General features: G+C 35.8%; 1 pseudogene; it reads left to right on the forward strand.

Moving 5' to 3' along the window:
• Positions 1–4,230: 4,230 nt before the first annotated feature.
• On the forward strand, positions 4,231–7,005 carry LOC111369762 (annotated as a pseudogene).
• Positions 7,006–7,593: the final 588 nt, after the last annotated feature.

Raw genomic sequence — 7,593 nt, forward strand, 5'->3', positions numbered from 1 at the left:
AGTTTGGAAGGAGGTCAATAGTAGCCCCATATTTTCTCCTTGTATAACCTTTTCGGAACAACCTCGTGATCTTTCCCTCCCAATTTTAGTTTCGGGCAGTAGATTGAATGATTTATCTCTAAAGACTCCTACTTACTCGAATCCACAACCTCTTCTGTTCCAACGACACTCATTCCTCCTACTTATTGCTGATCTCCCTTAAAGAGAAACAACAAAACATTTAAGAGAGCAAAGATTGAGATTATCCCGAAGATGAGTATGCTACAAACACAACACACACAATCAAACAATTTAAAACTGAAATTTAAGGCTCAGAGAATAGATTGGAATCGTGACAACATACTAAAGGGGTTTGCTAGTCAATGATCCAAGCATGCGCGTTGTTTATAAGAAAAACAACAATCGTGATGGTTTCAGCCCACCTCTAGGATAGGCTTATTCTTACACTCTTCTATGCTATTATGTTGTGGTATGTAGGCACATGTCTACTGGTGAAGAATACCTTGTTTTGTGAAAAAGTTATTTAGAAATTGATTCACAAATCAACAACTATTGCTAGAATGAAACGCTCAAAACTGCGTATTAAATTGGATGGCAATCATTTACAAAATATTGAGGAATAACTGTTGGGGAATACACCGATTATGTGCATATTATTTTCACAAAAATATACCATTTATGTTCACGAAATCGAGACGAGGTTTCGACTTACTGAAATGGAGTTTGAGAAACTAACCAATTATTATCGAATATGACCATTTCCATTCATGAATTCAAACATGTGATTCTTCATATCGAACCTTGTATAAACCATATAAATAAAATTAATCATTTTCTAAAATCAAGTAGAAATGAAATTAGAAAAAATTAGATGTAAGTGATGCGATTGGCCGAGGCGAATATAACTCTTTCTTTAAGATGAATTTGCCCCGCATCGGTGCTAACGATTTTTCGACAATCATCTCCCAAGACACAATGACCACGTCAAGTCATAGGAGCACTCCAAATGACTTTGACTAGCGAACTTGAACGGAATTCCCTCTCCACCAAGGAAATGCATGAAAATGCTGTGGATTTAAAAATGAGAGAATTGCAAGAGGAGAATGAATGTTCAATGCAATTGGAGTACCCAAAATCATGTTCAAAGGGTTCTATTTATAGATGCTGAAAGGGTGCAAATGAAGTAGTGTGGGCCAAAATATGCATCCTTTTAAAAATTTGCAACACTTGGCCAAAACTTGCATCCTTTCAAAAAGTTGCAACACTTCGTTTCTTCCAACTTTGGTCCGCAATTTCTCATTCATCCGGATTTGGTTTCGAGATTCCAAATATACCACGACGATCTACTAGACGAGTAGAATAAGTTGGTATATTTACTTTTATAATTTGAACATCAAATCAAGTCCGAATATTTGATCGAAGTTGAAAAGTAATCCCACCTTTTCATTTTCCACTTTTTGATTAATTATTTGAACCAATTCCTACAATAACATGTATGACATCTTTGGAATTTCAAAAAATCTATCAACAATCATCAACAAAATGTACAAAGTATTTATGACCTGACGTAACAGAGTATGGAAGGGTCCTCAGACATCATTGTTAATGCAAGTAGAAGGAAATGAAATTTTATTAACAACAATTTTAAAAGGTACACGATTGTAGAGTAGAAGTGGAGATGTTTTGAAACAATCTAGGAAACAGACATTCTAAGTAAGAAAAAGATGGATGTCCTAAATGGCAATGTCATAGCACAATTTTCTCCATAGCAAATATTTTACTACACTATTTGAAAACTTCTACTACATTCTAATTGCAAGTCACTTGCATCTTCAAGTAGTATAGACCTTTTCCTTTCTCTACCAGTGCGAATCGTCATCTTGGTTACATTGTCTTGAAACACACAACGGATCGAGTAAAATGCTATGGAACAATTAAGATGCTTGGTGATTTTGTTAATAAATAGAAGGCCATAAGAGGGAGTAGGTGCAAATGAAATAGAAGTTGTAGAGAGAGTGAGACATTCGCAGCCCCTGAAATTTGGCATAGGAGCCCAATTAGCAACTTGTACAAACTTAACACATGAGCTTCTGAGTGATTCAAGGATGAGTTACTAATCATATGGTCAGTGGCCTCAGAATCAATAACACGATTGCTAGGGGTAGGAAAAATAAGATCTCAACTAGAATTACTTCTATGAGGGGATACTCGAGATACAAGAGAAGCATGAGATGGAGAGGTGTCAATTGCTTTAGTCAAATATTTTTTCGAACTAGGGTTTTCAGCTTCAGCTACCAGCCCACCATAATGAACAAAATCAAACACTACTAAAATACAGACAGTGGAGGACCAAAATCTTTTATGCAACAAAAGGACCACATTGTGAAGCAACTTAGGCCTGGATCGACCATGATAGAGGCACCCAACAGAATGAGAAATCACATGCATGTGAATATTAACATAATGAACAATACGTGTGAAAAATAATTGATTAACGATAAATAATAGCTGGTGAAAATTGAATAATAATTAGTGAATAGTGCTCATAACAGTAACTTCAAACAACTTGCAAAAATTGAATGCTTGACAAACAATCCGCTATAAGGAAAGAGTAGGTTCTAATACCAAATTGAGAGTTGATAGATTGGTTGATACATTTGCTTAATCATATTTGTACAATACACAAATCTTACTTAAGGTAATATCCTAATCCTATTGCTATTTACCTCTGAGAAACCCAAGGCCTTCCACGTCCACGAAAGCTTGGTTCTTGCACACTTGGACAGACACAGTAGGGATAACAAAGTTATAGTTTGAGAGTCTAAACTTGCATTACCTTTGAAATGGCATTGTGTGAGCTTTTATAATAGAATAGGATAAATAACGACCGTAGGATGAAAGTATACGTGGCCTCATTCACATAGCTAAGGCCTTTTGTCAAAGGTGTCAATCAATCATAAGTATTTAATGCTGATACCACTTTTGTTGCCTATAAATCTGACACGTGGCTTATACTTGACCTAATTGACTGGATAAGGCAGAGGTGGCAGTGAATTGTCATATCAATCACATACTAGGGATTACATAAAAGATATCATACTAAACCCCTTGCAGCCTTGCCCCATCACGAGGGTTCAGTTCTGTATATGAGGTTTATTAAGTCTAATAGGTTTGGCCAAACTGACTCTTGGACGGAGTGATGTGGAGTACAGGCCCAAGTTCGTTTGCCACATAGGATCTTTTGGAGCCTCATCAAATTACGAGTAACGAGTACTGTGTTAATTCCCAACTAAATAAGGAACATTATTCACACAAAAACTTATACATTCTAATTCTTACTTTAGTTTTGTAACCTTCACTAGCCTTCCAGTTCACGATGGCATTTCCATATCTAGCAATGAAGGAATTTGAGTTAGGGCAATGCTACACATCTTGCGTCGCTCAATTTGCAAACTAGATAAATGTTAACTTTCACTGCCATCGAATGCACGAGAGGATAAGATAAAGACATTGATTTAAGTGTTTCACTACCACTAGTTCCCCATGGATGAAAGATGAACTTGTGCGACATTTGTATGGCTGCCAGTTAACCAATTATCATGGTGACCTTCAAATGAATGGTTATACCACCTTTATTTCAATTAAAAGATTTAATAAAAATTTATGAATAGACAACTGTCCATGTTTGGTTTAATTTAGTTAAAAATAGAGATAAAAGTTTAATTAAATTCAATAATTAATTGTAACCATACATTTCATATGTTGTACAATTTTTATCAACTTTTCAATTATATATTTAATCAACTTTTTAAAAAATTTACAAAATCTGATTTTTAGTTTTTTATGGAGAATATAACCCAGTAACTGTTGGATTTACCCTGAATCCTTTTTCCCATTCTAGATGACGTTGCCTTGTCGTAGGCATCATCTCCTAAAGTATGAGGTCCTGAGCTCTGATTATACGTCAAAATCAGACCCATTTTGAGAAACATAATATTATCAAATAAATTAGACGACTAAAAAATGAACTACCAATGTGCAATATTAGCCCATATTTGGTGGAGATTAAAATAAGATTTTTAGTAAGTTTTGATAGAAATTGATAAAATGTGTGGATAAAAAGTTGTGGGATCCATAAAATGTGTGGTTAAAATTAATTGTTGACTTAGATTAAAATATCGATTCTAATTTTCACCATAAATCTATTTTATTGAAACAATAACAATTATGAAATCAGATTTAGTCATTACATGCATTTTTTAATTAACTCGTTTCCCTCAGCTGAAGGCTTTTAGGATGTTGTGTTTGTTTCATATTTTTTCCTGTTCGAATTTGAATTTGTTTCACGTTTGTATACTCAGGTTTTTGTGAATTATGGCTGGTTTTTTCACGAGGAAGACATTCGATTTTAGAGTTCTTTTGACTCTCATGAAAATTTTTCTTTTGTTGATTGTGAGAGGATCTCTTACCTACTCGACTCCAAGTGATATTAACTGCCTCAGAGCTATAAAAGATTCTTTGGAAGACCCAGATGACTACCTCACGACATGGAACTTCAATAACAATACTGAAGGTTTTATATGTCAGTTTATTGGAATCGATTGTTGGCATCCGGATGAGAACAAGGCCTTGAATATTCGGCTTGGGGATATGGGACTAAAGGGTAAGTTTCCTCTTGGTGTTGCAGGTTGTTCATCCTTGACTGGTTAAATCTTTCTGATAACAAGATTGATGGAAAAATTCCGAAAAATATCTCCAAGTTACTTGAATATGTGACAAGCCTTGATCTCTCGTCCAACCAGTTATCCGGAGAGATCCCTATAAATATTGCAAATTGCACTTATTTGAATGTCCTTAAACTTGACAACAACCAGTTGTCAAGCCAAATCCCTGCTCAAATTGGTCTACTCTCAATCGAATGACGACATTTAACGTGGCTAACAACCGATTGACCGGCCAAGTTCCACAATTCAGAAATGTTATTGTTCTACCAGATAGCTATGCGAATAATACAGGACTATGTGGCAATCCTTTACCCCTCCTTTGTGGTGGTTCTTCAAAGAAAATTAATAGTGCAGCCATTGCAGGGGCGGCTTTTGCAGGCTTCGCTGTTGGGATTGGCATTTGCATAGGCACGTTCTTCTATTTGCGTAAGGTGTCCAGAAAGAAAAAGGAAGAAGATCCTACGGGCAACAAATGGGCAAAGAGAATCAAGGATGCCAAAGCCAACAAGGCAAGATACATTTACATTTTATTGGCAAATAAAGAATGTGGATCCCAACAGTTTTTCTGGTTTTAGATCCCTAAACTTTCATATTTTTTGTGCTTTAGTCCATGATGAAAAATGTCAATTTTCTTTCAAATCGTCACATGCTTGCTTATTTGAGTGTTATTTTCGTCAATCAATTCCATTTCACTCAATAACAGTCAAAAAGGGTGAAAAAGACGAATGCAAGGTTAGCACACTCTTTTCCTTTTTTAACTGTTTGGAAGAAATGAATTGGGTTGACAAAAATTACCCTTAAATGTGTTATCACGTTTAAAGTGTGTGAATATTTGATGGAACAATTGATAGTTTCATCCTGTGGACCAATGAGAACCAAATATCGAAGTTTAGGAACCTTAATGGCAAAAAAACTAAATTACATTAGGGAGCCGAGTGCTATATTTGTCAAAATTTGAGAACGGTGGCTTCTATTTCCCTTAATTACTTTTTTTGAACTTCATACTTTTGGTGTCACTTATAAACATGATTATTTTTCTCATAATTATATTTTCACAAATAGTCATATTTCCTGATTTCAGCTTTCGATGTTTGAGAACTTGGGTTCTGAAATGACATTGAGGGATCTCATGAAGGTGACTAATGACTTCAGTAAAGAGAATATAATTGGGTTTGGAAGAACAGGGACAATGTATAAGGCTGAACTTGAAGATGGCACCTGTCTCATGGTGAAGAGATTGCGCGGTACTCAACACTCGAACAGCGAATTTTCTTCTAAAATGGCTACACTAGCAAATGTAACTCATAATAACTTGGTTCCACTTCTAGGATTCTGTACAACTCAGGAGGAGAGACTTTTAGTATACAAGCACATGCCCAATGGCAGTCTCCATGATAGACTACACTTGAAAGATGGGAGCGAACATATCAAAATTGGGATTGAGGCAGCGAAAGGATTCGTGTGGCTACACCACAGCTGCAATCCTCATATTATTCATCGAAACATAAATTCCAAGTGCATCTTACTGGATGTCGATTATGAACCCAAAATATTAGATTCTGGACTTGCGAGTCTCATGAGCCCCATCGGAGCTTATTTAGGTACTTTTGTAAATGGTGAATTTGGGGACACGGGCTATATTGCTCCAGAATATGTACGAACATTGCTGGCTACTCCAAGTGGGGACGTTTACTGTTTTGGGGTCATGCTTCTCGAGTTAGTAACAGGCGAGAGATCGACCAATGTGGCAAAAGCCCCCAAAAGATTTAATGGTAATATAGTAGGCTGGATTTTCCATGTATCTGGAATCTATAAACTTTAGGATGCAATTGACCAATTCTTGGTTGGAAAAGGTTATAATGATGAGCTTTCCAAGTTTCTTAATGTTGCCTGTAGTTGTGTGCTGACAGATCCTAAAGAGAGGCCTACCATGTTTGAAGTGTACTAGTTTTTGAAAGCTATTGGTCAACGTATAATTTCCGAACAGAAGATGACATCTTGCCATCCGACCATGGCGATGCTGATCAACTAGTGGAACTTATCGTTTCTCGAGATCCATGGAGATCTACCGATAGATGTAGTGACAAATACGATGAGTGAAATCATAATCCATATATGATTATCTGTTTTGTTGGTCTTAAAAGGTCATCTACTGAAACGTTTACTTGTCTTAGTGTGTGCAATATCTTATTATCGAGCCATAGAAGCAAACTCAACAATCCTCTTCGAAAACATCTTTGTTCAGTCAGGCGTCTGGATAGTACATATCCCCTTTGTGTCATCTTCTTATGTTTGGATTATTCACTGTTTATTCTATATCTTTATCCCAACTGGAAATATAGTATATGTAGAGTGCTAATCTGGAGTATTATTTTATGTGCTAAAATAGCTTTATTATTGTTTGTGTAAAACGTGCTTGCATGCTTCTAACGAAAATTCAAATTATAAAACTTACTTGAAATCATCAAAACGAGGTTGAATCACTTCCCTTTTATTTGCTTCTCTTTTACACTGTTTATACTCACTCTTTGGTCGGAAATTCGATCACAAAGAAAAGAATTTGATAGCCACAATCCAAGAACCCAATTTGAGATGATATACTTTCCAAAATCAAGCCACCACCCTCAAGTCCTTTTCTCTCCTTTTTTTTTTTCATTTTATTTTTCCATACAAAATTTGTATTTTATTTTTCATATTCTTTGACGTGGAAGTTATGAATGGGAGTCGTGGAATGTGGGAAGTTGAGTTTTAAATTTAATTTTCTCAACTTCATCAACTTCTCCCTCCAATAACATTCTCATATAGTTCGGGTCGGCTCAGCCCACATGGACGACCCATTTTCTTCCTAGATTTCTCACGCGCAAATGAT

This window comes from Olea europaea, chromosome 20 (genome assembly GCF_002742605.1).
Source record: "Olea europaea var. sylvestris chromosome 20, O_europaea_v1, whole genome shotgun sequence".
Classification (NCBI taxonomy): Eukaryota; Viridiplantae; Streptophyta; class Magnoliopsida; order Lamiales; family Oleaceae; genus Olea; species Olea europaea.